Source organism: Pyxicephalus adspersus, chromosome 6, assembly GCF_032062135.1.
Source record: "Pyxicephalus adspersus chromosome 6, UCB_Pads_2.0, whole genome shotgun sequence".
Classification (NCBI taxonomy): domain Eukaryota; kingdom Metazoa; phylum Chordata; class Amphibia; order Anura; family Pyxicephalidae; genus Pyxicephalus; species Pyxicephalus adspersus.
This window is the reverse complement of record NC_092863.1, coordinates 16,400,919-16,410,760: the sequence shown is the minus strand read 5'-3', so window position 1 is coordinate 16,410,760 and position 9,842 is coordinate 16,400,919. Positions and strand designations below refer to the sequence as shown.

General features: G+C 38.8%; 1 long non-coding RNA gene across 2 annotated transcripts in view; it reads left to right on the top strand.

Annotated features, from left to right (window-relative positions):
• Positions 1–3,171: 3,171 nt before the first annotated feature.
• The window catches only part of LOC140333239 (uncharacterized), a 67,368-nt gene continuing 60,697 nt past the window's right edge, over positions 3,172–9,842 (top strand). For both annotated transcript variants that reach the window (XR_011921309.1, XR_011921308.1), the window contains exon 1: positions 3,172–3,266. This is a non-coding gene — a long non-coding RNA (uncharacterized lncRNA). The remainder of the gene's footprint in view (positions 3,267–9,842) is intronic.

The window sequence follows — 9,842 nt, the reverse complement described above, 5'->3', positions numbered from 1 at the left end:
ATTGTATTGTACTTTAGCAATGACATGAGTCTTATGCAGACACTCCCTCGGGAAAGCCTCTGCTGAAAGAAGCATTTCATACATAATCAGTAGAAAATATGGGTCTTCGGGCAACAGAAACTGCTGTTTACAGAAAAAGCTTTTACTGAAACCATAGTTTGGTATCTGTTGGTGTAACTATGAAGAACTTTATCTAGTTTGTGATACATAAATAAAGAGGCCAGCGTGAGAACAAATTATTTTTTCCATAGTAGACCGGGATTTATGGAAAAGTCATATATGTATTGTCTAGCTCCTGTGATCATTGCCTGCCAACTCAGTTAAAGTAAAAAGTCTACCTTACCAAAGCTTTTATTTATGAACTCATAGATGTTATTTTGTAGAGTGCAAAGGGGTCCCAAAGGTCACAACTGTGACCTCCAGTGATTGTTTTAGAGGTCCCATAGGGGTCTTCTTTGTCATCATTGTAGGCTAGAGTAGTTCTGTAAAATTAGGCACCTCTATAGGCGTAGTCCAACCACAAGTGTAACTTATTTCCTAACTGTTTTAAACAGTTCATCATCTAAAAGGAACAAGTAGTAAAAGACCTCCTCTGCAGGCTCTATTCACAAAATATGATGACTCACTTGATGTGAACAGGAGGAACCTGATTTGAAAGGAGGATTCCAAAGGGAGGTCCTCAATATGAAGGATAGGCACTCTTATGTAAATGGGGGGAGGGGGATCCTAATGTGAAGTATCATGATGTGAATGGGTTGATGATGGTCATACCCAATGGCGGCTCATCGAAGTTGTCTCTACGACAGCCATTTGTATACACACTAAATATATATATATATATATAATATATTTATTTATTCATTTATATATATAAATATATGACATAAAATTATATAATTATATATGACAAAGAATGTGTTGTCATGGCCATCCATTTAAGAGGACTCCATGTTGATTTTATTAAGACCCTTATTTACAAAGAATGATTTGGAGTTTTCTGCATGTTTCTAAACACATTGCTCTTTTACACTAAGCCACCATCCTTCACTAGATACAACAAGCAAATCTCTCATGTGTGCATATCAATTTACATTCACTGTTTAATAAATATACCCCTATGATTTCGCATGCACAAAATCACTGACCCGCAGCGATTGTCAAGGTGTTGACAGTAGCTCAATTCTTTTCAAAAGATCTGAGAATACCTTTGCACTAAATGCAGCCCTGAAGCCTGAATTAAATCAGGATATTGAAGGTTAAGAATCTCATGGTAAGGTGTGAATAGCTATGTGAAATGCCAGACGGCTGCTATACAAATCACTTTCTTTATATTTACTAAGGTTTAAGAGATCAGAAAAAAAAAACATGAAATAAAAGTAAACTTTGCTGAGAATATTAGAGGTAATGAAGAACCTAACAAGTGATGAAGATTGTGTCTTCCATTTATTAATTTTTGTGTTAAATTCATTACTAATAAAGGAACAGTTGGAACCTTTTCACACCAATCCATCACAATAACTAGGACAGGAACCAGTTTTTCATCACAGTCTATCACAACACATATATGGTTTTCATCTCTTCGTGGTGGTGTGATGAGGTGCATTAGCAAAGTGCAATGGGGTTCTTTTGCCATTGGAGTGCCAACCATGGAGTCTCATGCACAATGGAAAGGGGATCATTACCCACACTGGTAATGTGAACTGCTGATCTACACACCGTGGCCATCACTTTCATAAAAAATGGCACACATAAAAAAAGCAACATAAAGCAGAACTTAGTACTCACTGTCTTCTATCTATGGAGGAGAAGGAATGTGACCACAGGAAAGAGAAGAAGTAAAGACTTCAGGACTGCACAGTGCACAGGACACTAGGAAGCTTTGCATTTCTAACAAGATCAGCAGGCATTTTCTGAACTTATAATGGTAGGTGTAGTACAATTGTGGTAGTTGGGAAAGGGACCTAAGCCTAAGGAATGATCAACGGTTATTACCAATTATTTTGAACGATCGTATTGTGCACAAGTCTGTACATGTTGTAACGATATGATCCTTCAAATATAATCCACCAATAATGTACACACACTAGATACGACATGTACAGGAGAAAGTGTATCACAGAACAATCCACAATCACTAAACGACCGTACACACAATAGATTACACCAGAACAATCAGATCCACCAGGACAGTCGTTCATTTCCAGTGAGATTCCTTGTTCTTCTGCGTTATTGAACAGTTGTTGTGCACTTTCTTTGTTAACGATTATTGAACGATCTGTTGTGGATCTGTTGTTGTTCCAACAACAATTATTGCACATGGGAATGGAGCCTAAAGTGGACCTAAACTAAAATTTTTACCTTACCCTTTATTTTACGTCTGCGTTAAGTGGTATGGTTAAATAATATTTGAGACTCTGCTTTAGGTAAAGATCAAGGGGTGTAGAGGTCTGAAATATGTACAGTGCAGAGGTTAGTTGTATGTAAGGGTCAGATGTATGTAACAATTATTGTGCAGGAGTCAGAAGTATGTAACATACATAATGCAGGAGTCAGACGTATGTATTGTACATAATACAGGAGTCAGATGATTGCAATTTACATATATGAAGGGATTATTGTTTGTTTTTGTGTTTAATAATTAGAAATTGGCACTGTAAATTATCCTAGTTTCTTGCCCATGTCAAGCAAAAACTTCTCCAACAAGGTCACTGAGTTCCAGGACACATATAGAAGTTAAATATTAAAATATTTAATGTACAGCACACCATAATATATTGGCGCTATATAAATCCTGTTTTACAAACAATACATGATTCTCTGCTGATTGGATAAACCACTATCGCAACCCCCCAAATGGCAGTGATGGCCACTTCACAAATGCCATGCAATGAAAGTAAATGAGCGGTGTACACTGAATCCAAAAATTGGAATCAGTTACTTTCACTGGGAAACAATAATTGTCTCCACCTACATACTTTGTGCTAGATTTAGGCTACGTACACATGTACACGTAAAATAATTGTCAGTGCAATTCTTTCCAAGGACAAGTACATGCAGCACTGTTCTACTGTGCAGCAGGGAGGGGGAGAACAACGGAGCGGCACCTCGCTGCACTCTCTCCCCTTCACTTGCATTACGATCGTTCGGCGTCCATCGTCCGTGGATTAACCAAGATAGTCGTTTGGAAGACGATGAGCACTGTATACACGCAAGTTTCTTGTTCAATATTCCCCTGAGCTGATTATCGGACGAGAACCATTGAATGTGTACGTAGCCTTAGTCTTCTATCTCATTTATTAAAACTGATAGATATGCAATGTGAGCAATGCAACGTTACCTGAATTTTCCCATTTTTATTTTGACCTGATAGCACATGAATGCAGCAAACATTCAGAATGTTGTTTAAATTATATGCGCAGTCTAATGCATTAGATTTTTTTTACAAGGGTCATCACAGAAGATTTATGGCTTTTCCTTCTTGAGTTAACAAACTCATTTCTGTTAATGTATACATTTTTATAAAGGGCATCTCCCTCCCTCCGAAGTAGGCAAAATGAAAGCATTCAGATCTAATAAATGTCTTGCAAATCCTTTGACTGGGGTAGTTAAAAGTTCATTTGAAAGCTGAAGTTCCCACATTCCAAGCAACTCACATCACAGTGCAGGAATTAACAAATATCTGCAGAACACAATTCATTTGTATTGTTATAGCTCCCCCTACAGGTAGGAAAGAAAATAACTTGACGTTTATGCAGAACCACAACTTATACATTTTGTGTGTCAGAGAAATACAAAACTTCTTTTCACTGTAAAAGGAAATCCACTCTTATGCTAGGCAAAATCATGCAAATTAGATAAAACTTTCTCAACTTTTTTAACATGGGGAACCCTTGAAATAACCTTCAGGTCTTCAGGGAACTCCTTCTGTAATTATTATATACACAGCTCCCAGTACATTAGCATGGTGGTCATTGAGAAGAATGCCTCCTACATTGCTGGCCATTGTAAGAAATATCATTACAGGTAGCCAAAAAGACTTAAACTGACCTGAGAGGCACAAACTGCTCATTGCTTAAATAAACCCAAGAATTATTTGGAGGACTCCAAATCCAATCCGGGGAAAAACCTACCAATCTTGAATATTTTTTCAATATCTGGATCATGCAAGTGCATATTTAAATTAATTATTATACACAATATAAATATTAGTATGCATGGCATTCTACTTTGTGCCCAGTAACACTTTGAGCACTAACATTTTTTACCTCTATATCATTATTGCTAACAATACCAAGAAGCCCTTCAATTCTATTCTATCCTAATGACCCACCTATTCAAATATTCTATTGTCACACATTTATATCTACCATTATACAGCTGCTACATAACATTATTATGGAAAATGATATTCATATAGTTCATATTTTATTTTATATTTTATATAAATTATAATATAATTGTATATTTTATATATGTATACTACAATTACTATCTTGTTCTTACTATGTGCTATACACGCACTGTTATACCATGGTATAGATTCATGTATATCCTGCATATATTTGATATTTGTTGTTTATATATACAGAACGCTATACCATAGCATTGATTTAAGTATATTTTGTATATATTTGTTGTTTATAGCCCCTTCTCATTGAAGCCTATGATGAGCAAAACGCGTCGGGTATTACAGTCGTACACTTGTGACTCGGTGATCTCTTTTTATGATTACTGTATTTACGGGATTGCCAAATATAAACAGCTTTTGCTTGATACAGTTAGCAACCTATTGTCTAGGGCCAATATTTGGATTTGGCCAAATAATACCATAATTAATATTGTACTAATAATTTATGCACCGTTTGAAACCTGTATTGTATTCTGAGAAATTTATCATCAATACTTTGCCCTCTGTCTCTCCGATTCTTTATTTTTAATACAATTTTTGGAGTAACCCCAAGATTTTAATGAGGAAGAGGTCACATCTACCTCTACCTCATTAAAACGCAGACGCCTCTTTCCTGCGTATGCGGGCAGTTCTTAAGGTGCGTACACACTTCCAATTTTTATCGTTCCAATCGAACGACGAACGATCGATTGGGCAAAAAATCGTTCGTAAAAAAGTAACCAACGACACCGACGAACGAGGAAAATTGTTGGAAACGAACGACCGGACCGGCGGATCGGATTGGGCGACGATCGTTGAACATCGTTCATGTGTACGGTCGTTCGTTGATTGTCCATGTTCAGAGCATGCGTGATGAACGAACGTCCGTTCACTTTCCTGTCGTGCACATAGTTCCTCTATCGCTTAAACGATCGTATCTAGTGTGTGTACAATATCTACGAACGATCGTGTCGTTACATCTATGTGCAGGATCGGTGCTATACGATCGTTCATATATATCGTGCAGGAACGTTCGTCGTTCGTTTTCCGACGATAATAATTGGAAGTGTGTACGTAGCTTTATTCTGGGCGTGCCTACGCTAGCAAGCTTTAGCTACAGCTATTTAACTAGCTCAGACACAGCACTCAGTGTTCATGCAACGTGTCTCCACTAGTGCCGAGCTCCTAGTTCTTTTGCGCTAGTTCCTGTACACCCGTTGGTTAATTCAGTGTTTACTGTGTCCAGCTCCTGCGTTAACCCCTCGTTGTCCAGTCTGTTGGTTACCAACCAACTTCTCTGTGCTGTTCTAGTGTTCCTGATATCCCTGCATCACCTGTACCTCCTGCTGCTTGCAGTGTCTCCTGTGTTCCCAGTGTCCGCGGTGGCCCGTGTCACTGGTGTCTGTCTCCTGGATCCCTGGTTTTTGACCCCTTGCTTGTTACCTGACTTCTCTTGCTTGCTGCCTGCCTTGACCCCGGTCTTCCTCGACTATTCTTCATGTTTGTGATTTGATACCATGCATCATCCTGCTGACCCTGGTGTGCCCAAGGACCGCAACCTCTCTGCGGGCTCTGGAGAAGACCTGGTTACTGCTTACACTCCTTGGTCCTTCTCAGGGCTCACACCACTTCCGTGCAAGCTGTAGTGCCCCCTAGTGGTCCTGTCTCCCCTTGCGTGACAATTCCATGGAACCTTGGTTGAAAAACACAAGATTAGACATTTAATAAAATCATTTTTTGTACTGAAAATCTTTTAAAGGCTGGGCCTTTTTTTAAACATTTGTTATTAGTTGTGCTTTGGCTGAAGCAACAGAGGACCGACGGTCATATAGATTTGTACTGCATTGAGCAGAGTCAGTATTCCATTTTATTGCCTTGCAGTCCTAAGCATCAAACAGATTGCAGCACAAATACGTTGAATATAAAGTGATGAAAGGCAGTATAATTATTCAATACTCAATATTCTTCAACCAGTTTTCAATCAAGGGAGAATTGATGATTTTCTGGATCCACTGTAATAAAAAAAAAAGTGAGTAGACAGACACTTTTTATGCAGATATGAATGAAAGGCAATCATATTTTTCTTTATACCAAAAACTCCCCACACACACATGCACACATCGCCTGCTAGCAGTTTAAGATCACCTGTTAAGAGCTCTTTGCTTGAAAGAGTAGAGATCAAGAGTAAAGCTGAAGTCCGTACCTGAAACTTGTTTTGGGTCAGAAACAGCAAAGCAACTAGCATTTGCAAATTAAAGAATTGGCAATAGCAACATCCACATTTCCTCAGAAAAAAGTAGACGGCCATTGCTGCCCAATGCCCATTGCCTTGCTACCATGCTGCTGGTCCCAAGCAATTCTAATTTTATTTGCTGCATGCTTGTTCTGGATAAGCAACTGAGAAAGCCAACCAACTTTTTTTAACTAAAAAAGCAGCTAACTATTTGGTCGGTATGTTTAGTGTTTGTTGAATTTTGCATATAAAAAAAAAGAAATATGTAAAAACTCTGTTTGTAAGTACATAATAACATATCTGACTGCTATGAAAGGCAATAGAAAGAAATGCATGCTGGGAAACTATTTTTTTATGTCAGACTGCTTTAGCATATATTAAACCCAGAAAAAATAATAATAAACGAAATTTTTTTTACAACAACTTTTTTTTTTATTTGCACCACAGAGCTGTGACATGTGTTCTGTATCTGTAATACATGTCAAAGCTCCTCTAGGCTGTGGGAGTAATCAGGGGAGCAGACCTATCAGCATAGTAAAGCTCCGCTGACTGCTCTGCTGCCTGATTGGCTGAGGAAAGGGAAATCCTGATGATGCTTGAGCTGTCATCAGGGTTTCCTATTTCTCAGCCAATCACAGAGCACTAGGGATGAATGGGCACAAGTCTCCCCATTTATATCTAGTGCTGAATGGCTGAGAAATGTAAAACCTCAGCCAGAGCACTAGCGGTGAATAGAGAGGCTTGCCCTCATTTAACCCCTAGTGCCCTGCCATCCCTCACTGTCAGGAGGATTTCCAGGGCTGTGTTCATTGCAACACTGGAAATCCTCCTGTCATTGGGATAACCTGGGATAGCCTCGTCCTATTTTTAACATATATTTTAACCCTTTCAGGGAATGAGTAAGGGGTTTTATGTACCCCTGTACTCATTCCCCAGGGTGGGGTGGTGGAGATCTGGGAGTCTCCTTATTAAAGGGGGCTTCCAGATTCCAAAGTCATGCTAAAAATGTTTATAAAAACCCCATTGTTTTCAGTGAAGCTTTCATGAAAGCTTAAAAACGCTTGAAAAAGCCTCTATTGAGTTCAGTGGAAGCGTTTTCCCGCGTTTATACAGCATTTTAATTTTTTAAACATTGCAAGCATGTAGATTAGCCCATTGGAATGCATGGGAACTTCAAACATGGGCTTTAAAAGCTTCAGGTTAAACGCTGGGGAAACAGTCCGTGTAGACTAAAGCTGCATACACACGTCCAATAATTATCGTTAGAAACGACAGGGGGATGGAATAGTGTTATGTATCTTTTTATAATGTATCTTTTTATTTATCCTTTTACAATGTATCTTTTTACAATGTGTCTTTGCATGTATCCTTTTATAATGTATTTTTTTACATCTGTTTGAAGGCTGTAGAAGCTCTACACAGTGCTGAAAAAAACCTGAATTTTTTCCCCCATTGACTTTAATGGTGTTCGACTTTGACATTCGACCAACCGAATAATTTTGCTCTATTCGAGCGAATAGCTGACGAATCGAATAGTGAGCTATTCAACTAACACTAATTATCACGTTCCCTGGTTTTATGCTGTATATGTCAAAATGAGTTTCAGTGTGAAAAAAATGTGATAAAAAGGCCAGTAGACAAACTCTAATGGTAAATTCAAGCAAACTGCATCTTCCTGAATTTTTCATATAAAGGTCCCTAAATTTTATGCGTGTGGATTACACCTACTAGTTTATTTACCCCTATTTCTAATAATAAAAATATACAGTCCATAATTCTGTCCATATTTATTTACTTATGGGACTAGGAGCTTTCCAGAAAAAGGCTAGTGCCTACAGGAGTTGGTTGTTTGGCACAGTCCAGAGTGATTTTTTTCTTTTATTGTGCTGTAGCTTTTGTTTACTGAGGGAGTGCATTATCGTCGTTCGTTCGTCGTTCATTTCCAACGATAAAAATTGGAAGTGTGTACGCAGCTTTAGACTACCTACACATGTCCAATGCTTCTCGGCCGATATCTGACATGAACCTGGCGTGTGTACAGCGCCCGTCATCCAACAACCGTCCTGGCAGATTCACGGACGTTGAACGACGAACGATCGTAATGAAAGTGAAGTGGGAGAGCGCGCAGCAGGGTGACACTCTGTCGTTCTTCCTCTCCCCTCTCCATAGAGCAGAACGGTGCTGTATGTTATGTTGGAAAGAACCTTTCCAACAACAATTATTGCACGTGTTTACCCAGCTTTAGTCACTTTGCAGTTTATACCTCTGTGCTACTGCATTACCACCTTGCAACAAAGGCACTTGCTAGACGTATAAGGTTAAATATCTGTTGGACAAGCCTAGAGACCTCTTTGAGTATCAAGCTAAGAGAAGCTTACCATCAGGCCCCAGCAAGATTTGAAAGTTACATGAAGGAGAAACTGCAATAGAAAGAGTCCTTGAGCAAGAGACTTAGGTTGAAATGCAAGGGCACTTTTCATTCAACACAGAACTAATGTTAAAAACTCTGTGTGTGTTTCTAGACGACAGTTACCTAATCCAAGAGCTCTAGAAAGTCAGGATATTCTAAGATTTCCTAACTAACGCACTTCACAAAGACATAAAAGGGTAGATTCCTGTTGGAGAGGTATGGTTACGTCAATTTGAGTAGCAAACTAAGAGATATTTACCATCAGGCCCCAACAAAATTTAAACCCCTGGCTTAGAAGACCAGTGCCCTAACCCCTGAGCTATGGAGCCCTATATGTCAACCACAGACAATTATTTTTTTTTAATCATAGGAACCGGGATGGGCATGATGAATAACCCAAGGATCTAGAAAGAAGGAGCTAAAAACCTGTCAGAAGAGGGGTTCAAACCCACGCCTCCAGGGGAGACTCCGACCTGAAAGCAGGGCCTTGGACTGCTTGGCCATCCTGTCCCATAAAGACATTTAGACAGGAGGTGACCAATGATGCCAATATGCTCATCCAATGTGGAGGTTGCTTTTTTTAGGTCTGGATGTCATGGCATTTCATATACTTCCCTTTTATGCTGAAAAGGTGAAAAGTTACATGATGGAAATACTGTGATAGGAACAACTCTATAACTATACCATCAAATACATGCACCTAAAATAGTGTAGTATAACAATTTTGATGGCTATATAATTAATCTTCCATATGGTCTATACTTTAGACTCAATGGGAAACAATAAGGAAGAAAGAGCAACAAGGGAGAGAA